Below are 23917 nucleotides of genomic sequence, written 5' to 3' on the forward strand. Positions count from 1 at the left end.
AAACAAACAAAAAAAGTGTCAGCTGAGTAGATAGTCTCTTGCTGTGGGCGACTGAGGACTCCAGGACACTTAAGAGAACACTCCGCCACTAAGCTACCATCTCTGGCCTTTTTGTCCCTTTTTGAGGAGAGATCTGATGGCTGGCCTTATATCACAGGCTTCTCTCTGGTGTCTGTGGGCAGCTCAGTGTCTGAAGCTACTGTTCAGCTCTCACTCGATGGACTTCCCCTAACTCCACCCTCCATACCCCACTATGTCCCAGCTGTCACCATCTCAGGGCAGAGGGTTAAAGCCACTGTACCTCCTCAGGCTAGGGACGCTGTACCTCTCCCCATTCACAGAAAGAATCTATGAGGGAGTTCCGTGGTACCCGAGGACCCCAAGCACTCTGAGTCCAATCCCACAGTCTTCATCAATTTCACCAGCCACAGAGGGAGGATGTGTACAGTAGCTCCCACCAAGGGAAAAGGTTATCCTTTGTTATCTCCACCTGGAGTGGGCTAGGTGGGGACAGGGGCCTGCTTCTTTGGCTCATGTGGGGCCAAATTGTAAACTCCTTGGGATATCTGTCCACCTATTTGGGCCCCAGCCTCCCCTGTAGGGGGCCCTGACTTTAGCCTAATATCTGAGCTAAACTGAGTATTGAGTCATCTTTGAAGTTCATCACTCTGGCCATAAAAAATCTGGATTTGAACTTGAACTTTGTTCTTCCTGAAAAAACTGGGGGCGGGGGGGGGGGGCTTTGAAGTTGTGGAGTATAACTGGCTGCTCTTGCACTCAGCTTTCAATCGTTAGTTAATTACACATCTGCCTGCGAGCGCGTTAACAGCCCTCCAATGCTGTTACCCTCCCCTCCACAGGGTTCACTTGACTGTCAGCGCAGCCCCAGGAATTAGATCTCAGACTGGTGTTGCTGTAACACTTCAGCATCCAGGAGCTGCAGAAGATGGTAGTGATGAGAGACGTGCCACGCCTATTCTGACTACTCCAAGATTGGCCAAAGCCTACACATTGGCTCAGGTCTGTGGGCATGTGGTGAAGGATCCAAGACACTTCACGAAATACGGCTTTTCTCTCCAACCTCAGGGCCCACATAGCTGGCAAGTGAGGCATGGAGAATGAGGCCTGCCTCAGATGAAGTCTCCTGGTGGACATGGGCAGACATCTAGAAGCTGAGTGGCTGTGCAATTCATGCCCTTGTCACTGTTTTATTATGTGCAGTGTTCTGTCTGCATGTTTGCCTGCAGGCCAGAAGAGGACACCAGGTCTCATTACAGATGCTTGTGAGCTAGGAACCGAACTCAGGACCCCTGGAAGAGCAGACAGTGCTCTTAACCTCGGAGCCATCTCTCCAGCCCCAAACCTCCTCACTTTTACTTTAAGGAATCTGTTACTTGCTCCCAGCTGTGACTAGAGTTCTTTGAGGGAATCTAGACTCTCTTGAAGAAAGGGCCTCTAGGCTGCCCGTGGGGGATTTTCTTGGTGATGTGAAGACTCATCTTAACCATGGCAGGGTTATGTCCTGGGGAGGGGATTCTGGGATGTGTAAGAAGGCAAGCTCAGCGCAAGCTTGTAGGCATTCATTCTTCTCTTCTAACACAGAAGTCACATGACCAGCTGTTTCAGCTCCTAAAGCCTTGACTTCCTGCTCATGATAGGCTGTGCTTTGAACTGTGAGCTAAAATAAGTTGATTTTTTGTTTTGTTTTTGTTTTTCGAGACAGGGTTTCTCTGTGGCTTTGGAGGCTGTCCTGGAACTAGCTCTTGTAGACCAGGCTGGTCTCGAACTCACAGAGATCCGCCTGCCTCTGCCTCCCGAGTGCTGGGACTAAAGGCGTGCGCCACCAATGCCCGGCAAATAAGTTGATTTTTAAAAAATTGTATTTATTCTTTTATTTGGGTGGGGGTGGGGTGCACCTGTTCCAGTGCGTGCTTTGTGCGTGCGTACGTGCGAGTGAGTGTGTGTGTGTGTGTGTCTCGATTGGAGGACAACTTGATGGGGTTAGTTGTTCCCTTCCACCACATAGGTCCTGTGAGGAATAAAGATCCTCACTTCATAATAAGAGTCTGAGGAGTGAGAGGGAAGCAGGGTATTTTATGAGCAGCCTTGAGGGGCAGTTGCTCCGACTGAGTGAGTACCAAGCACAGCCTGTAAATGAGGACACAGCACCTTCCTTCCTGTTTTAGACAATCAGGAGCGACAATCATATGGTCACCTAGGGCTTCTCTTCCCTCTGTTGGCTCTGTTTGTCTTCTTTTCAACAAAAACTGTGGTGGGTTCATCTCTGCTCTTTGCATCTTGTTTATTTTAAAGCTGTTCAGGTGCATGACCTTGCTGATACAAGCATGGCTGCAAGGAATTTTCTACTCTAACTGCTAGGGTTTTTTGTTTGTCTGTTTTTGAGGGTTAACTAGGCTAGCAGGTGTCCCAACAAGGGATCTAGTGTTTTGTGTTCATTTGTAGCTAGACCTAAGCTACCTCAAGGCTCATTTGAAAACGAACCTTCAGATTTTATTTCTAACAGCCCCAGGCCTCAAAGTAAGGTCATTAGGTCTGGTAACAAAACCCTGACCCATTGAGGTAACTTATCTGCCCCCTTCAATTGTTTTGTTTTTTTTTCTTCAGAATATTTTGTCAAAACAATAAGAGAAACTAAGGTACCAGCAAGAGACTCACAGAACCAGTCCTCCTGTCAGAGGCAAGCCTGAGCCCAGGGGTCGTCCCAGAACCCTGCCTAGCCTTCAAGGCTTAAAATAAGGACAACTTTTTGGCATTTAATTCAAATATCCAATAATATGCCTATTAAAAAATATAATTCACTGATGCCACCTAGCCCTCAGAAGGCAGAGGCAGGAGGATCTCTGAGTTCAAGGCCAGCCTGGTCTATAGAGTGAGTTTCAGGACAGCCTGGGCTACACAGAGAAACCCTGTTTCAAAAAATAAACAAGCAAACAAAGCAAGCAATTCAATGGCTTGGGACAGGTTAGCCATCAGTATGGTTTTCAAACCTGTTTGCATACCCATCGAGGAACCCAGCTTCCTGTCTCTGTTCCTTCTCAAGCCCCTCCCACTCATCTACTCTCATGTATTTACCGGTTCTCTCCTCTGGACATTTTGTGTGAAGGGAACCACATATCTCTGTTTTCCTTCAGCATAACTCCTTTTGAGACACGTGTCGACAACCTGTTCCTTCATAGCTGGATGATAATCTAGCCTGTAGATACACCAGGTTTTTTGTTTGTTTGTTTAAAGATTTAAAGATTTACTTTTAATTCTGGCATGGTGCCACACACCTTTAATACTAGCACTTGAGAGGCAGGGGTAGATAGATCACTGAGTTTGAAGCCGGCCTGGGTTACACAGTGAAGCCCTGTTCAACACCCTCCTCAAAAAAAAAATATTGTTAATTTTTACTTGCATGTGAGTATCACACGGGTGTGGGTGCTCACAAAGACCAGAAGAGGCATCAGGTTCCCTGGAGCTGGAGTTGCAGGTGGCTGTATTGTGTGTGTTTGTTTTGTTTGAGACAGGGTCTTTTATGTATCCCAGGATGTCCTGGAATTGATTATAGGGCCCAGGCTTCAAACTCATGGCAATCCACCTGCCTCTGTCCTCCCAGGAGAGGGTGACAGGTGTCACTCTCCTAGCTTTCATATTTTACTTATCCATTCATCAGTTGGTGGCCATTTGGGTCTTTTTCACTTTTTGTTTGTTTGTTTTTCGAGACAGGTTTCTCTGTGGCTTTGTAGTCTGTCCTGGAACTAGCTCTTGTAGACCAGGCTGGTCTCAAACTCACAGAGATCCGCCTGCCTCTGCCTCCCGAGTGCTGGGACTAAAGGCGTGCACCACCAACACCCGGCCTCTTTTTCACTTTTTAGCTTGTGCTTCTATGAACTTAGTATTCAAGCTTTTTTTTTTTTTAAGTTTTATTTATTTATTATGTATACAGTGTTCTGTCTGTATGTATGCCTGCAGGCCAGAAGAGGGCACCAGACCTCATTACGGATGGTTGTGAGCCACCATGTGGTTGCTGGGAATTGAACTCAGGACCTCTGGAAGAGCAGCCAGTGTTCTTAACCTCTGAGCCATCTCTCCAGCCCAGTATTCAAGCTTTTTGTGGACAGTTTTCATTTCTCTTGGGGACACACTGGGTGTGGACTTGCTGGGTCATTTGGTAACTGCTCAACCTTTTCAGGAACCACCAGCCTGTTTCCTAAGTGACTATTCCAGGCCATGCTCTCACCGACAGTGTGTATGGGTTTGATTTTTCCCATATTCTCATCAGCACTGTGTTACTTGATATTTTTTTATAAATGGCTAAAAGCAAAAAGATTTTAATTTTTGTTTTATGCTTATGCTTGTGTGGCCATCTGGGTTTATTTGTACCATCTGCATGCAATGCCCACAGACGCCAGAAGAGGGTGTCAGATCTCCAGGAACTGGACTTACACATAGATGGTTGTTGGCTGTAGTGTACATGCTGGGAATTGAACCTGGGTCCTCTGGAAGAGCAGTCAGTCATTTTTAACTCCTGAGCCATCTCTATAGTCCATCATCCTGTGTTACCGTAATTTCATTTTTAATTTGTTCATCAGGACTATATGGAAGTAAAACTAATTTTTGTGTGTTGGTTTTATATCTGGCAAGCTCATCAAACTCATTTGTTAATTCTGAAGGTTTGTGTTAGTTTGGGACAGGGTCTCACTGTCCTGGAACTTATTATGTAGACCGGGCTGGCCTTGAACTCAAAGAGATCTACAAGCCTCTGTCACCTGAGTGCTGGGATTAAAGGCGTGCAGCTTAATAGTGTGTGTGTGTATGTGTGTATGTGTGTGTAGTGTGTGTGTATGTGTGTGTATGTATGTATATATGTGTGTGTATGTGTGTGTGTATATGTGTGTTTGTGTGTGTGTATGTGTGTGTGTGTGTATATGTGTGTATGCATGTGTGTGTATGTGTGTATGTGTATATGTGTGTGTAGTGTGTGTTTGTGTGTGTGTATGTGTGTGTGTATGTATGTGTGTATATGTGTGTGTGTATGTATGTGTGTGTGTGTGCATGTGTGTGTATGTGTGTGTGTGCATGTGTGTGTATATGTGCGTGTATATGTGTGTGTATGTGTGTGTGTTGCATGTGTGTGTGTGTGTATGTGTGTGTATATGTGTGTGTATATATATATGTGTGTGTGTGTGTGTGTGTGTAGTGTGTGTGTAGTGTGTGTGTGTGTGTATATATGTGTGTGTGTATATATGTGTGTGTGTGTGTGTGTGTGTATGTGTGTGTGTGTGTGTGTGTGTGTGTGTGTGTGCACGCGTGCATGCGTGTGTTCCTTAGGAATCTCATCTCTCATATTCTCCCTCCCTCCCTCTCCCTGTCTCCCTCTTTCCCTTCTTTCCCCTCTCTTCTTTGAAGTACTGGTAGAGCTTCATACATGCTAAGCAAGTGCTTTATATTACTGAGCTATATTCTTGGATCTTAAAAAAATCCCAGCACTCGGGAGGCAGAGACAGGCGGATCTCTGTGAGTTTGAGGCCAGCCTGGTCTCCAAGAGCGAGTTCCAGGACAGCCTCCAAAGCCACAGAGAAACCCGGCCCCGGGGGGGGGGGGGAGAAAAACAATGTTTTGTTTTTGGAGACCAAGTCCCAGTTGCCTAGGCTGGACTTGAACCTGCAACTCTACTGCCTTAATTTCCCGAGTAGCTGGGATGACTGGCCAGCTTCCTTAGGATTTTCAGTATACGAATGAGGTCCCATCGCCTGCAGATAGTTTTACTTCTTTCTTGTCTCTTATTTTATCATCATCTACTGTCTCTCTCTGTAAGCTGGGGACTCAGAGAAGAAGAGTGATTCGATAAGCTACACAGTTAGAACCGACAGCCAAGCCTGAAGCCCTATGGAGTGGAGCCAACTGTGTCTCCCTGGCCAGCTCTTCAGTCCCAACTGGGGCCACCACTTCTCACTCCTAGGCCGTTCTCTGGCTTCCTGGGGCTCATGCCAGCAAGTCTGAGGTTTGGTTTGGTCATAGGACATAGGATGCTCTGGCATCTTCAGTAAAGTCTGTGAGGACCGTCTCTATTCCCCTGGCTTCCCTGACCTCAATGGCCTGCCCAGGGGAAGCTGGCCCTTACTTGTCTGCACAGAACAAGCTGAGGCCTCAGCAACCGCTGACACAGCAGATGTCCCCAGAGGCTCTCCAAGGTGGAACTCTATAGCCCTGGTCAATTCAGTGCCAGAGTTTTTGCTTTGTCCTCTTGGAAGCCAAACCAGGGTCAGGAGCTGACCTGACCCCGACCCTGGGAAGGCAGGGCTCAGCAAGTGCATGGGGCATCTTGAAACACCTCTGAGGCCAGTCAGACAGCAACAGAATCCAGCCAACCCCTCAACCCCCCTCCACACCTCTGCAGCAGCCTTGTCCCGTGGGGCACAATGTGAGGAAAACAGGCTGGGGCAGCCCTTGGGGAGGGAAGGAAAGGCAGGGGCAGATGATCACCCAGGTTACTGGTAAGAGGGTCAGACGAGATGGAGAAGGGCAGGGAGAATGCCTTAGGCCTGACCCTGACTGGGGTGGCCCAGGGAATGAGAGTGGAGCCTCAAGCTAACAGGCTGATTGGCCAGATAAAGACGGAATTGCCAGTGGAAGTCCCAGTAAAAGGCAGCAGACAGGTGCACGTGGTGCAGCTCTGGTTATCACTTAACCACTTCAATGGGGTTTGTTTCCGTTCATGGTTTGAGAGGATGCAGTCCACCACTGTGGGGAAGGCACAGCAGCAGGAACGTGAGGCAGAGACAGCTGGTCACGCTGTGCTCCTCTCCGCCAGGAACTGAGAAAGACAATGCTGCCACTCAGCTCTCAGGCTCCTCCTTGTTCAGTTTGGCTCCTCAGCCCATGGGGTGGTGCCAACCACATGCATGATGGGGTTTTCCTTCTCAGTGAAGCCTCCCTGGAACTGCCCTCAGCACACATCCAGAGGTGTGTTTTCTACGTCGTTCCAAATCTAGTCTAGTGGATGATTAAAATTACCCACTGCAGCCAGGCGTTGGTGGCGCACGCCTTTAATCTCAGCACTAGGGAGGCAGAGGCAGGCAGATCTCTGTGAGTTCAAGGCCAGCCTGGTCTCCAGAGCGAGTGCCAGCACAGCCTCCAAAGCTACACAGAGAAACCCGTCTCAAAAAACAAAACAACAACAAAAAATTACCCACTGCAAAGTCCAACTCATGGAGTCCACACAGCTGGTGGCAGAGAGAATCATGACAGACGTCAAAGGCATGCAAGCATGTGGCTACCCAAGGGTCGCATTCCTTGAAGAGACCATACAGCCATCGGGAGACTCCATCTAGAAACCTGAAAAGGGTTTCCTGAGGAAGGAGCTGGGGTCAAACGGCTTCTTTAGGAGGACAGTCACCTTGGGAGCCTAGGTGCCACACGGTGAGGAACCCAACTTAGTGTGTTTACAGAGCTGTATGAGGCTCTAGGACACCTAGCCCATAGCCAGTGTGGCCAGCAGATGTGGAGGTAATGGGCTTTTGGAGTATTCTATTCTTAGCCCCAAGCCCAGATGAGGCCCTGAACAAAGCTGAACAGATGATCTGTGGACTCTGTGCACAATGTACTCCTGACCCGAAGATATGAGGGTCCCTTCAGCCACAGAGCACCTGTGGACAACCATGACTTGAGGAGTACATCACAGGGAACAGCGAGGCGACCGTGGTAAAACAGGGCTCCTCTGCCCCCCTTAGCCCTTGGCAGGTGGCCATCCATCCCCTTTTCTTCCTGAGTGTGCAGTGACTTTGCCTACAGGGCTGAGGAGAAACACTGGATTTATCTGCCTCAGTTCCCACAGGCAGCCCACAGGACTGCCCCCAGCCTAACTGGTCTGTCCACTCTCCAGCCCTTCACTGGAAGCATTTGCTTAGCTCATGGTCCTTCCTGGAAGGCCAGTCTCTCCTCTCTCTCTCTCTCTCTCTCTCTCTCTCTCTCTCTCTCTCTCTCTCTCTCTTTCTTTTCTCTTCCAGGAAGCCCTTCTGACTGGCATGTGTGGTGACCTGAATTTCTCAGAAGCTCCTAGAGAAGTCAATGGATGAAGAAAGCCATGCTCATTCTATGTCAGGCTGCCAAGTTCCCTGCCTTTGGTTTTGTCTCAAGGCTCCTGTTTGATTACGGTGAGCATGGATAAAATTTCACCTATGTGGTGACATCATTTCTTGTATGGACTGGCACCTGTCTGAGGCCAAGCCTTTCCCCATCAGCCTCTGCCTCTTTCCCCACCATGCATGTGTCCTCTCTTTAGCCCTCTCCCTCTCCTCCTGCAATGTTGCCTGCTCTAATGTTTCTCCACAGATCTCCCTCATTTCTCTGTTACTTTTACAGCACTCTCCTCCAGAGGCCACACTGGTCTCCTCCATCACTGCCCACCCATCTCTGTCGGGCAAAGTAGGCTTCTACTAAGACAGATATAGCCGTCAAGGTTACCAGTGACCTCCAGGATGCTAAGCCCCTTAAGCCCATCTCCAGGGAGGGAGTGGGTGCCCAGGCATGTATTTCCTCCTCTTGCTGGCTGCTCTGTCTCTGGTCCTCCTTGGATTTCCCTGGGTCATGGTGCCCAGCTCTGGACTGGTCCTGTGACACACGTTGTGGATAGTTGTCCCCTGCAATGCCCAGGATGCAGACTTCTCATTTACTTGGCTGGCACTTGGGGGAACCATACAAAGAGGAGGACCCTGAACTGTCTCCACTACCGTTTCCTGTGGCCAGGAAATTCCAGGGCCTGGTTTTTGTTTTTGTTTTTTTTTCATGTATCCAAAATTCGAATCTGACTGTGTGGACCCATTCACAGGCAGGCTCTGTCCCCATTTTTTTTGTTTTGTTTTGTTTTGTTTTGTTTTGTTTTGTATCTCATTTACCTGGCCTCTGTCCCTATTCTGATTCCAGTGTGGATGGGGCTAGGAGATTCCTTCAAAAACATGATCCCTTGGGCCCTTGGGCTCTCCTCACTCCTACTGCCATGGGGTGTCCTTGCTGATACTCCTGCCTCTTTCTCTTCACGTGTTTTTTCAGGGATGGCCCTCCCCACTGCTGAGGCCTTCCCAAATCCCTGTCCCTGTGACTTCTTTTTTATTTAAAAAAATTAAAATTATTATTCTATTATTTTATGTGTATGAGTATTCTGCCTGCTTGCATGTATGTCTGTGCAACATACATGTGCCTGGTACCTATGGAGGCCAGAGGAGGGGATTGGATCTCCTCAAGCTGGAGTTACAGGCAGCTGTTAACCACCATGTGAGCGCTGGGAATTGAACCCAGGTCCTCTAGAAGAGCAACTGGTGTTCTTAGCCACTGAGACATCTCTCCAGCCCTCCTTTTATGTTGTGTACTCAGTTCTCCTGTCCTCTTTGAACCTGAAGTTACTCCAGATGCCCTGAATATTCTGAAAGCCAAGGTGACCAACATGGTCATGTTCTCTTGAGCCCTCTGTCCTCCAGGCCTTGCCAAGCCATCTCACAATCCCTCACTGTTTGAAAGAGGTGCTTGGGGCACTGTCCGGAGCTGAGTGAAGCTATAAATCTATTTTCACTTTTTTTTTCTGCCTCATCTTGCTCTTACCACAACATCTAACATCTACTCTGGAACCATGGATTCATGGTATCAGTGGTTCTCACTTGCAAGTTCAGCCTTTGGACCTTGACTGGACCATAAGGCTAAATCCCTAGTTTGCAGGTGGCAGCTCATGGGACTTGGTCTCCGTAACAATGCAAGCCATTTCCTCATTATATCTACAGCCAACTAGGCAAAAGGATGCTTTGCTTACTGGTGGGCTGCATGGACAGTGGAGGTGCCATTAGATTATAGTGGAGATGGAAAACTCCTGATGCCCAGTGACATCATAGCCACCACAGGGCAATGTCTCCTCCACATATTTGTGGAGGTACAGACAAACCTTTTGCACTGCCGATTAAAGCACGCATAGGCTCATAACACAGTGCTTGATAATGATCGTGAACACTAGTTACTGGTTTACAAATTTACTATACAGTGCATTTTATCACTAGTGTGCATCTTTTCTACTTCTAAAACCAAATGCTGTCAATAGCAGTGGCAGTGTGCTATAAGCCGTAGCCTCGTGTATCCACATGGGGCATGTCTTGTGGCATCACGAATTAACCGGTGTCATTGGTTTACAATAGTCCTGGAGGCAATATGCCGTGACATATGCGTATGTAACCTATGCATCCAGTATGTAACCTATGTCATCCACACGATGACAAAATCATCTGAGGATGCTTTGTTCAAGCTGCACCTCTGCTGCTAAGTCTCCTGTCTATTCTGAAGAACCCTATAATGGTTAATCTTGGTTGTTACCTTGATTAGTTTGGGATTGACTAGCAGAGACGGCTCTTAGAGGGTAGATGTCCTAGTCAGTTAACTGTCAACTTGACACAGCTATAAGAAATGGGTCTGGGGTCTCAAGAAGTGACCACACAATCCGAAGCATTTCAGCAAGGCAAGTTTCATTTCATTTCATTTTTCTTTTTCCTTTCCTCTCTCTCTCTCTCTCTCTCTCTCTCTCTCTCTCTCTCTCTCTTTCTCTCTCCCTCTCCTTTTGGTTTTTTGAGACAGGGTTTCTGTGTATTGCTTTGGAGGCTGTCCTGGAACCTGCTTTGTAGACCAGGCTGGCCTCGAACTCATAGCGATCCACCTGCCTCTGCCTCCCAAGTGCTGGGATTAAACACCTGGCTACAAGTTTCATTTCTGCAGAAGGGTGTACAGCCATGCTTAATCAAGCAAGCACACCCAAGAGGTATGTCTCGGTTTTTAATTCCTAATGCAAAGGTGTAGCACAATAAATAAAAGATCCAGAGACAGATATTGGGTTCAAGTTTCAAGCTGAAGATCAGAAAAGCAAAGCAGCCGTCCACTAGCTCTTACCTCTACCTCAGGCTGAAAAGTGATTCTGGCTCCACCAAACCTCAGACTGCAATCCCAGATGGCTATGCTGTCCTCACCGTGGCTGCAGAATCCTGAGACTGACGATTGAAGACCCTGATCCTATCTTTTATATCTCTCTAGTGCTAGGATTAAAGGCATGAACTCTGTTACTCTTTTAGACTGATTCAATCTCCTGTAGCCCTGGGTGGCCTTGAACTCAGAGAGATCCGTCAGCCTTTGTCTTCTGAGTCCTGGGATTAAAGGTGTGTGCCATCTCTGCCTGATCTCTATAGCTTGAGGTTGACTTTGCTTTCTGAATCCTCGGGCAAGCATTAATAAATCATAAATAATATATCATAAACAAAGGGGTTCTGTGCTCCCACCCTGAGTGGCCAAAGCTCACCTCATATTATTATGTGATTGACTAATAGCAGCACAGTTTCTGTGGAGAAATGAAAGGAACACATACTTTGATTTCAAGAATTTCTGCCAAGTGGCTTATTTACTAATTTTTGGATGGGGTTTTGTCTTATTTAACCCTTTGATGAAAAGTCAGTACCTTTGTTTACATTTCCCACATAGCCTCCAGACTTCTGAGAAAGAAAGCTCCAATTGAAGAATTCTCTAGATCAGAGTGGCCTGTGGGATTGTCTGAGTGGCACTGGCTTGACTATTAATTGATGCTGGAGGGACCAGCCCACTGTGGGCGGTTCTATTCCTCAGTTAGACAGTCCTGGTTGAATAAGAAAGCTTGCTATGAGCCTGTGAGCAAGCCAGCAAGCAGCATTCCTGCTGCTTCAAGTTTAAGTTCTTGCCTGACTTTCCTCAATGATGGACTGTGACCTGCAAGTGTAAGACACATGAGCCCTTTCCTCCCAAGAGGTGCTTTTGGTTAGAATGTTTAATCACGCAACAGAAAGGAAATAAGAATATGAGAAGGTAATTTCTGGAAGGATTAACCGGGGGAAAACCTTCTCCCAGAGAGGGCAGTACCTGGTGATAGCCCAGATAGAAAGAAATTTGAGGGAGGGCCGGAGAGATGGCTCAGCAGTTAAGAGCACTGTCTATTCTTCCAGAGGACGTGGGTTCAATTCTCAGCACTCACCTGACAGCTCACAACTGCCTATAATTCCAGCTCCAGGGGATTCCATGACCTCTCTTGCCTCTGAGGGTACCAGACACACACACAGTGCACAGACATACAAAGGACCCCCGCCCCCACCACACAAGTAAAATAAAAACTAACCTTAAAACACAAAGAAGTCAGGTATGGTGACACACACTTTTAATCCCAGCACTCAGGAGGCAGAAGCAGCTAGATCTGTGAGTTCAAGGCCAGCCTGGTCTATAGAGTTAGTTCCAGAACATCCAGAGAAACCCTGCATTGAAAAACAAACAAAAATCTGAGGGGAAAGCTGCTGCTTTTGCCTGCCTACCTTCCCTTGTTCCTGGTAATTTCATCTGCTCTATTTCTGTTCTTGCTTCTGCCATTCTGAAGTTAGAGCCCAGATTCTCCAGCCTTCCCACACAGACAAAGACCAGCAGCTCTCCAGGAATCCTCCAGGCCTTCAGGTTTGGGACTGCTGAGACGCAAAGCCCTGAGGAATGAGCAAGTTCTCAGCTTCCCAGCATGCAGATAGCCGCTGTTGGACTACATGGGACACATTGTAAAAGCCAGTTTAGTGAATCCTCTGTGTAACATGTCCATTCCGTCCTTCTGTTCTTCTAGAGAACCTGACAGGTATGAACCCTACCACACCACCCTTACACCTTTATTTTGAAATACTATAGACCTGGATTATTCTGGATGTCCTTCCCTTCAGCTATGTAGTCATTATTATTGTTTCATTTAGTATTTACTAGCCATGGCTTCCCAGAGATCAGGGTTTGAGCCAGATGTACAAGCCAGGGAGGGGCTCATGTGTGAGTGTGTTAGCTGAGGAATGACAGAATGGACACGGAGATGGGTGAACTGCTGAATTGCCCACCAGCTGGAGATATGGAACCCTTTGCTCAAATCATAGACTGAATCCTAATTTAATGGGTCCAGATTGAAGTGTTTGTTATTCCTTGGCTCCCAGCTCCCATTGGCCAAAACCTCCCATTCTTCGGGGGCTGAAGTCACATTCTGGTCTTGTGTTGGCTGGGTCTGGGGATCAGGGTTGGAAATGGTGGAGACAGGGCTAGAGGCTGCAGCTGTGTGACACTGACTGACATCTGCATTGGGCTGGCTTGTACAACTGTCTGTAGAACCCAAGGTGCGACCATGGGAATTTGAAGAGGTTCCCAAGAAATGCCAACCAACTGTCAGTGTTTATATATGTATTTATATGCTTACAAGGCTTTCGTATTTATTAGTAAAATTTCAACATTAAGCAAAGAAAATTATTCTCAATGGGGGGGTTAATTCATTCTCAAGGCTTTGAAGGAGAATCTATTTCCAGAGTACCCCAACTGCAACCAAACGCAGGCAGGACACTCCTTGAAGTTCCTGTCAACCTCCCCTCCCTGATCTTCTTGTAAGGGCAGATGATGACCTCATTTCAAGCTTTTGTTGTTGTGGTTTTGTGTTTTTGTTTAGGCAAGGTCTCACTATGTAGCTCTGGCTGTCCTGGAACTCACAGAGATCAGCCTGCCTCTGCCTCTGCCTCTGCCTTTGCCTCCCAACTGCAATTTTAAAGGCTTGTGACACCATGCCTAGTTTCCAAGATTCTTTTTAAATGACTAACAACACCACAGTCCAAAATGCCGTCTCTGAAGACTGGCATCCTCTGGGATCAGCATTTGGGCTCCACACTCAATCCTGGACACTATCTTCTCTGTGGTTGTGTGGGTTTTTTTTTTTTTTTTCCTTTTATAAATGAGCTTTGTCCCTCAGCCTGTCAGAGCTATTCTGCTTCTGATTGTAACTGAACTTTCCTTGGGTGTTCAGGGGGTCTACAGGGGTCCCAGGCGTTCTCAGACTGGGACGCTTCATGAGGCCGATGCTTCTGGTACTTGCACTACTCTTTCAGGAAGCTTTCTCTTTAGGTTTCGGGTACACTGGTCAACTTTGCAGTAGAGTTATTTACACAATGGAAGTGACAGACCCGGTGACCTCCATAGCCTCGGCGAACAGCCTGCACTGGACAGGAAGGCATTTCTCAATGTTCTTAAACCGGGTGTGGCAGCTCATGCTTGTAATTCTAGTGCTGGAAAGGCTGAGGCAGGAGGATTGCTATGACTTTGAGGGCAGCCTGGGCTACCTGAGAGCTTGTTTTTTTGTTTTTTTTTTTTGGGGGGGGACAGGGTTTCCCTGTGGCTTTGGAGCCTGTCCTGGAACTAGCTCTTGTAGACCAGGCTGGTCTCGAACTCACAGAGATCCGCCTGCCTCTGCCTCCTGAGTGTTGGGATTAAAGGCGTGCACCACCAACGCTGGGCTGAGATCTTGTCTTAAACAAAGCAAACAAAGCAAAATTCTCAAGTCCATCTACACACACGCTGTTTCCAAATAAGCTCCTATTCACAGATAATGGAGTTAGGACTTGGAGATTTTAATATATATTATTTGTTTCCCCTCCTCTCACTCCCTGCCAGTCACCATACTATTTTATGTTTCCATAGATATGGTGATCTCAGATACCTCTTTTAATCATACAGAGTATGTTGGTTGAAGACTGGCTTATTTTACTTTAATGATTGGTATTTATTTTATATTTTTTCTTTTATTGAAAATAGGTATTTTTTCTCTCACAGAACATATCCTGATTACAGTTTCCTTCCCTCTACACCTCCAAATTCCTTCCCACCTCTCCCCTCCCAATCTGGATCCACTCCCTTTCTGTTTCTCATTAGAAAGCAAACTGGCTTCTAGCATATTGGAATTGGACAAAACAACCATAAGGAGAAGAGCCCAAGAGAAGGCACAAGAAACAAAGACCCATTCATTCACACAGGGATCCCAAAGAAACACTGAACTGGAGGCCATATTAGACATGCAAAGGACCTGGTGCAGACCTGTGCAGACCTGTGCAGACCTGTGAAGACCTGTGCAGACCTGTGCAAACCTGGTGCAGACCTGTGCAGACCTGTGAAGACCTGTGCAGACCTGGTGCAGACCTGTGAAGACCTATGCAGACCTGGTGCAGACCTGTGAAGACCTGTGAAGACCTGTGCAGACCTGGTGCAGACCTGGTGCAGATCTGTGCAGACCTGGTGCAGACCTGGTGCAGACCTGTGCAGACCTGGTGCAGACCTGGTGCAGACCTTTGCATATCTGTGCAGATCTGGTGCAGACCTGTGAAGACCTATTAAGACCTGGTGCAGACCTGTGCAGACCTGTGCAGACCTGGTGCAGCCCTATGCAGACCTGGTGCAGACCTGTGAAGACCTGGTGCAGACCTGGTGCAGACCTGGTGCAGACCTGTGCAGACCTGTGCAGACCTGGTGCAGCCCTATGCAGACCTGGTGCAGACCTATGCAGACCTGTGCAGACCTTTGCAGACCTGGTGCAGACCTGTGCAGACCTGTGCAGACCTTTGCAGACCTGGTGCAGACCTGGTGCAGACCTGGTGCAGACCTGTGCAGACCTGGTGCAGACCTGGTGCAGACCTGGTTCAGACCTGTGCAGACCTGTGAAGACCTGGTGCAGACCTGTGAAGACCTGGTGCAGACCTGGTGCAGACCTGTGAAGACCTGGTGCAGACCTGGTTCAGACCTGTACAGACCTGTGAAGACCTGGTGCAGACCTGTGAAGACCTGGTGCAGACCTGGTTCAGACCTGTGCAGACCTGTGAAGACCTGGTGCAGACCTTTGCAGACCTGTGCAGATCTGGTGCAGACCTGTGAAGACCTATTAAGACCTGTGCAGACCTGTGAAGACCTGTGCAGACCTGGTGCAGACTTATGCAGACCTGGTGCAGACCTGTGCAGACCTGTTGCAGACCTGTGCAGACCTGGTGCAGACCTGGTGCAGACCTGGTGCAGACCTGGTGCAGACCTGGTACAGACCTGGTGCAGACCTGGTGCAGACCTGGTGCAGACCTGTGCAGACCTGGTGCAGACCTGGTGCAGACCTGGTGCAGACCTGGTACAGACCTGGTGCAGACCTGGTGCAGACCTGGTGCAGACCTGGTGCAGACCTGGTGCAGACCTGTGCACGCTGCTTCAGTCCCCGAGTCCCTATGTGCTTTGATCATGTTGACATAGAAGGACTTGTTTTTTTGGTGTCCTTCATGCCCTCCAGCTCTTACTTTCTTTCTGCCTCCTCTTCCACAGCGTTCTCTGAGCCCCCAAGGGGAGGAATTTGATGGAGACATACCATTTAGGGCTGAGTGTTTCAAGGTCTCTCATTTTCTGCATAATGTCAGGCTGTGGGTCTCTGCATTTGTTCCCATTTTGCTGCAGAAGGAAGCTTCTCTGATAATGACTGAGCAAGGCACTGATCTATGAGTATAGCAGAATGTCAATATGAGTCATTTTATTTATTTTATTGGTTTTTCATTCAAGGTTTATTTGTTTTGCCCTGGCTGTCCTCGAACTAGCTTTGTAGAGCAGGCTGGCCCCAAACTCAGAGAACTGCCTGACTCTGCCTCCCAAGTGCTGGGATTAAAGGCTTGAGCCATCACCACCTGGCAATAGGAGTCCTTTTATTGCTATGTTTCTTTTCATTCATTCATTCATTCATTTTTTTTTTAAAGAACAGTAGTGTTTGATTTCACCCTAGATCGATGGGCTCTGTAGATTCAGATTCAGGTTCTTGGTCACCCAAGGAGTGTTAAGTGTGGGTTCCATCTCACGGAAAGGGCCTTAAGTCAGTCAAATAGGTTATTGGTTGGTTACCCCCACAAGCTTTGGGCCACTATTACTCTAACATATCTTTCAGGCAGGACATCATTGCTGATCAAAAGTGTGTGGCTGGATTGGTGTTTACATTTCTCTTTTGGCAGCACGAAGAGTTCTTCTTGTACCAATGACACTAGAACACAGGGGTGAAGGATCTATGTAGGCACAAATTCGACTTCTCCATGTTCAATGTGTTGTGTAGATGTTGCCTTCAGCAATGGGACCTTGCTGTCAGTTTGTAGAGAGCAATCTGCAATCTTGGCCTGGGTTGTTTGGGGATTCCCATGGAACACCGTTGGCCAACAACTTGATTAGATGTAAACCAATCCCAGGACTGGAACCTTTGTTAGTTGACAAGGATGGCCAGGCAGAACTTTGTCTCCACCATTATTTGGTCATTTTGTTTAGATCTCTTTTATATATGTATATATTTTGGGAGGCACCTACTGTATTAGGTTTCCATATTACCCCTCAAATGGCCCTGAGTTTTAGCTGTCTCTCCTCATACTCCCTCATTCATCCCCCTATTTTCTCCCCCTCCCTATTGGATCCTCATGTTCCAGCCTGTAACTATTTATTCTACTCCCCTTTCCTAATGAGATCTATCTGTTGCCACCTAGTCCATCACTTTTTACCTAACCTCTGTGGTGCTACAGGTTGTAGCTTGATTATCATTGACTTAACAGCCAATAGTCACATATACGTGAATATATATCATGTTTCTCTTTCTGTATTTGGAACACCTCACTCAGGATTCTTGCTCCATTTATTTATCTGTGAAATTTCATGATTTCATTTGTTTTTAATGGCTGAGTAATACTCCATTGTGTAATTGTACTAAGTTTTCTTTATCCACTCTTCTGTTGAGGGGCATCTAGGTTGCTTGCAATTACGAGTAGAACAGCAATAAATATGGTTGAACAAGTGTCTGTAGAGTAGAATGAAGTGTCCTTTGGGCATGTGCCTAAGCGTGGTATAGCTGGATCTTGAGTGGATAAATTCTCATCTTCCTGAGGCACTGTCCCACTGATTTCTATAATGGCTGTACAAGTCTGCACTCCCAACACCAGTGGATGAGTGTTTCCCATACTCTACAACCTTGCCAGCACAGCCTGTCAGTTGTCGTTACTGATCTTAGCCATTCTAATGGGTATAAGATGAAATCTCAAAAAGGTTTTATTTGCATTTCCCTGATGGCTAAGGATGCTGAATATTTAAAGTGTTTCTTATCCATTTGAGTTTCTTCTTTTTAGAATTGCCTGTTTAGATATGTACCCCATTTTTAAATTGGGCTATTTATTTACTTGATATCTAGGGCTTTTTGTTTGTTTGGTTTTTTGAAACAGGGTTTCTTTGTGTGTAGCCTTGACTGTCCTGCAACTAGCTTTGTAGAACAGGCTAGCCTCAAACTCACAGAGATCTGCCTGTCTTTGGTTTCTGAGTTCTGGCACTGAAGGTGTGTGCCATCACTCAGGCCTAGTTTTTTGAGTTCTTTATATATTTTGAAAACAGCTCTTGTCTTAGTTAGGGTTTCTATTGCTGTGAGGAGACACCATGACCTTGGCAAACTCTTATAAAGGAAAACATTTAATTGCAGTGGCAGCCTACAGTTTCAGAGGTTTAGTCCATTGTCCTGCTGGCAGACATGGTGTTGGAGAAGGAGCTGCTACTTGTTGCTTTGCAGGTAACAGGAAGTAGACCATCTCACTGGGTGTGGCGTGAGTATGTATGAACCCTCAAAGCTCACCTCCATGGTGACCATGCCCACTCCAACAAAGCCACAGGTCCTAATAGTGCCACTCCCTTTGGGGGCCATTTTCTTTCAAACCACCTCAGCTCTCTCTCAGATGGGTAGCTGAGAAGAGTCTTTTCCTACTCTGTAGGCTGCCACGTTGTACATGGTCCTTTGCTATGTAGAAGCTTTTCAGTCTCACAAGGACCCATTTATTAATAGTTGATCTTAGCACCTGTGCTAATAGTGTTCTGTTCAGAAAGTCTTTTCCTGTGTCAGTGAGTTCAAGGCTGCTCCCCACATTCTCTTCCATGTGTGTTCAATGTATCTTGTTTTATGTTGAGACCTTTAATCCATTTAGTTGAGTTTTGTGCAGAGTGATAAGTATGTAGCTGTCCAGTTTGACTGCCACCACTTGCTGAAGATGTTCTCTTTTCTCCCCAGTGTGTATTTCTGGCCTCTTTAATCACATGTCCATTGGTGTGGGGATTTACTTCTGGATCTTCAATTCCATCTCATTGACCAATATTGTTCTGTGCCAATACCATGTGGTTTTTATTACTATATAACTTGAAATCAGAGTTGATGATACCTCCAGAAGTTCTTTTATGATTCAGGATTGTTTTAGCTATCCTGAGTTTTTGTTTCCGTATGAAGCTGAAAAGTGTGCTTTCGAGGTCTGTGAAGAACTGTGCTGGGTCTTTGATGGGGATGCACTGAATCTGAGACTGCTTTTGGTAGGATGGACATTTTTACTATGTTAATCCTACCAATCCGTGATCATGGGAGGTCTTTACATCTTCTGATATCTTCAATTTATTTCCTCAATGTCTTAAAGTTTTTATTGTACAAGTCTTTCACTTGCTTGGTTAGAGTTACCCTGAGCTATTTTATGTTATTTGAAACTATTGTGAAAGGTGTTGCTTCCCTGATTTTTTTTTCCTCAGTGCATAGGACAGATGTTGATGTTTGTGAGTTAATTTTGTATTCAGCTACTTTGCTGAAGGTGTTTTTCAGCTGTAGGAGTTTCTCAGTGGAATTTTTAGGGTCACTTACATATACTACCGTTTCATCTGAAAATAAAAATACTTTGACTTCTTCCTTTCCAATTTGTATCTCCTTGATCTCCTTAAGTTGCCTTATTGCTCTAGCTAAGACTTCAAGTCCTGTATTCAGTAGGTACGGTGATACTGGACAGCCTTGTCTTGTTCCTCATGTTAGTGGATTTGCTTTGAGTTTTTCTTCATTTTAGTTAATATTGGGTGTGCATTTGCTAAAAACTGCCTTAATTATGTTGAGATAGTCCCTTGTATCCCTAATTCTCTGGGACTTTTATCATAAAAGGGGATGAATTTTGTCAAAGGCATTTTCTGCATCTAATGAGAGGATCATGTGTTTTTGTCTTTTAGTTTGTTTACATGGTGATTTTCATATGTTGAACCATGCCTGCTTCTCTGGGATGAAGCCTACTTGATCATGGTGGATGATCATTTTGGTGTGTTCCCAGATTCAGTTTGCAAATATTTTGATATATATATATATATATAATATATATATATATATACATACATACATAAATATATATATGTGGTCTTTCTTTTTTTTTCTTTTTTTTTTTTTTTTTTTTTGGTTTTTCGAGACAGGGTTTCTCTGTGTAGCTTTGGAGCCTATCTGTCCTGGCACTCTCTCTGGAGACCAGGCCTGCCTTTGCCTCCCGAGTGCTGGGATAAAGGCGTGCGCCACCAACACCGGCTTTATATTTGGTTTTTCAAGACAGGTTTTCTCTGTGTAGTTTTGGAGCCTATTCTGGCACTCACTCTGTAGATCAGGCTGGCCTTCAACTCACAGAAATCTACCTGCTTCTGCCTCTCAAGTGCTGGGATTAAAGGCATGTGCCACCTCCGCTTGGCTATTTTGATAATTTTTGCATCTATGTTCATAAGGGAAATTGGTCTGCAATTCTCTTTTATTGGTTGGGTCTTTATGAGGTCTGGGTATCAATAACTGTAGCCTTATAAAAATGAACTGGGCAATGTTCCTTCTGTCTCTATTTTATGGGATAATTTGATTAACTCTTCTTTGAAAGTCTGGTAGAATTCTGTGCTAAAACCATCTGTCTCTGAGTTTTTATTTTTGTTGTGGAGAGATTTTAATTATTGCTTCTATTTCACTAGGGGTTATAGGTCTGCTTAGATTGCTTATCTGATGATCTTGATTTAACTTTGGTCAGTGGTATATATTGAGAAAATTATACTTAGATTTTTCCAGTTTGGTGGTGTACAGGTTTTTAGAGTATGTCCTTATGTAAGGGTACAGTCTCTGTTTAGATGTTATCACTAAAAGACAGGGAACGTGAGCAGCGCCAACACCTCCTGCCATTGTTTGAGCAGACCTGAGTCTCTAGAACCCTAGACACCTCCTGGTGGAGTTCCAGCTAACTGGGGACCCTCTAATTTGGCGCCAAAGCCCAGGGTGTTGCCTGCTTCCTGCCCTTTGTCTGCAGACACACTCCCTGGACACACTGTCCTCTCCCCTGTACACCTTCATATAAAGCAGGTTGTGTGCTATTCAGACTCATTGAATAATAACTCAATATGACCTTAGCTGATTGGATAATGTACACATATATGCCAGAGAACATACACACTGACCCAGATCTGCACCTAGGTGCTGGTTTCTGGAGTCTGCTTCCTGGGAAACTCGTCAGTGACTTCATTTTCCTCACCACCCCACCCCCCAGCCACTGATGAGAGGGAGAAAACCCTGTAACACCAATAATAAAAAGACCCAGAGACTGATATTTGGGTTCAAGTTTCAAGCTGAAGATCAGATAAGCAAAGCAGCCAGCCACTAGCTCTTACTTCTACCTTAGACTGAAAGGGTGATCCAGATAGCTCCATGAATCTTCAGACTGCAATCCTGTCTCCACCATGCCTCAGACTGCAGTCCCAGACTGCTGCCTCTTGCTTTCATACCTCTCAAATCCTGGGATTGAAGGCATGTGATCCCAAGTGTTGAGATTACCTTTGTGTGAGCTGTTTCTCTTTAGGACTGGACCAATTTTGAGTAGCTCAGTGTGGCCTTAAACTAACAGAGATCCATCTGCCTGTCTCTTGAGTGCTGGGATTAAAGGTATGTGCCACTACTGCCTGGCTCTGTGGCTAGCTAGTATGGCTGCTGGGATTAAAGGTGTGTATCACCATTGCCTGACCTCTATGGCTTGTGGCTAGCTTCCCTTTCTGAACCTTCAGGCAAGCTTTAATAAATCATAAATAATGTATCACCACAAAACCCCACACTTGCTGGGCTTTGGTGGCACATGCCTTTAATCCCAGCACTTGGGAAGCAGAGGCAGGCTGCTCTCTGTGAGTTCAAGGCCAGCCTGGTCTACAAGAGCTAGTTAGTTCCAGGACAGCCTCCAAAGCCACAGAGAAACCCTGTCTCCAAAACCAAAACCAACCAAACAAACAAAAAACAAAAAACAAAACAAAACAAAAAAACCCCAAACAAATAAACCAAAAACAACAACAAAAACCCCACACTTTTGATTCTCTAGGTTTTCTTGGTGTCTGTTGTTAAGTCCCCTTTTCATTTCTAATTTTTTTCTTTTTGTTTTTTTGAGACAGGGTTTCTCTGTGTAACAGCTCTGACTGTTCTGGAACTTGGTTTGTAGACCAGGCTGGCCTAGAACTCACCTGACTGCCTCTGCCTCTGCCTCTACAGAATTCCAAGACAGGCTCCAAAGCTACAGAGAAACCCTGTCTCAACACTTCCTCCCCCCCCAAAAAAAAGAAATGCCAGGTAGTGGTGGCACACATCTTTAATGCTAGCAACCAACTAACCAACCAACCAAACAAAAAGAATCAAATTGTCCCTTTGGTGGATTTTAACACTGATGAGTATATAGTGTCTGTCTTAGTCAGGGTTTCTATTGCTGTGAAGAGACACCATGACCATGGAAACTCTTAAAGGAAAAACACTTAATTGGAGTGGCTTACATTTTCAGAGGTTTAGTCTATTATCATCATGGTGTGACATGTTGGCATGCAGGCAGACATGGGGCTGGAGAAGTAGCTGAGAGTCTACATCTTGACTTGCAGGCAACAGGCCGTGATCTGAGATACTGGGCTTGACTTGAGTGTATGTGAAACCTTAAGACTCACACATTTCCTCCAACAAGGCCACGCCTACTCCAGTAAAGCCAATAGTGCCACTTTTCATTCAACCACCACAGAGTCTTCCCTATCTCTTCTGATTAGTTTTGATTCAACGTCTATTTTATCAGATATTAAAGTGGCTACACCTAGCAAGGTGGTAATGGTTCATACCTTTGATCCTGGCACTCGGGTGGCAGAGGAAGGCAGATCTCTGAGTTTGAGGTCAGCCTGGTCTACAGAATGAATTCCCAGACATAAAGAAACCCTCTCTCAAAAAAATGAAACAAAGCAAAACAAAACTGGCTGCACTAGCTTGTTTCTTAGGTCCATTTGCTTGGAGTATCTTTTTCCATCCCTGAAGTGCTGTCTGTCCTCCATGGTAAGGTGTGTTTCTTGGATACAGCAGAAGGATGGTTTCTGCTTTCATATCCATTAAGTCAATCTGTTTGTTTTGTTTGTTTGTTTTTTAATTGGGGAGAGACCACGGATGTTAAGAAATAGCAATAATCCGTGTTTGTTGACTCCTGTTCTTTGGAGTGTGTGTTTCCTTCCCTTCTTTTGATTTTCTGGTCTGGGATTATTTATTATTTGTGTTTTCTTGGGTGTGGTTGGAGTTTTATTTTTTAAAAAATATATTTATCTATGTATATGAGTGCTCTATCTGCATGTGTGACTTTATGTCAGAAGAGGGCATCAGATCTCATAACGGATGGTTGTGAGCCACCATGTGGTTGCTGGGAACTGAACTCAGGATCTCTGGAAGAGCAGGCAGTGCTCTTAACTGTTGAACCATCTCTCTAGCCCTGGAGTTTTCTTCCTGCTGCCTTCTGCAGGGCTCGATTTGTAGATAGATACTGCTTAAATCTGGCTTTATCATGGAATGCCTTATTTCCTCTATTTGTTGTTGCTGGTGGATGTGTCAGGGGAGCAGCAGGTCCACCTGCATTTCAGGAGTTTGTCCACCAGAATGCAAGGCACTGATAGGTGAATCTTGGATAGGCAAGGCCCTGAGGATAGGCTTCGGCTCCAGAATGTCTTGGCTACTGCTGTGCCTTCTCAGGCTTGCCGCTGCTGTTTTTCTCTGCTATCTGGCATGGTGTGAGCGGTGCAGGGTTGGGGGGAGGTCCCCACAGCTTTGATTGTGGTGTGATTATCTCCTGGATAAAAATATCCCGTTCTACTGGGCATTTTTACCTGCGGTTTATTATAGAGATGACTTCCTCTTAAGCTGTAATGTATAACTGAAGTAATGATTTTATACAATAATAGCGGTAGTTTAGAT

This window comes from Cricetulus griseus, chromosome 6, assembly GCF_003668045.3.
Source record: "Cricetulus griseus strain 17A/GY chromosome 6, alternate assembly CriGri-PICRH-1.0, whole genome shotgun sequence".
Lineage (NCBI taxonomy): Eukaryota > Metazoa > Chordata > Mammalia > Rodentia > Cricetidae > Cricetulus > Cricetulus griseus.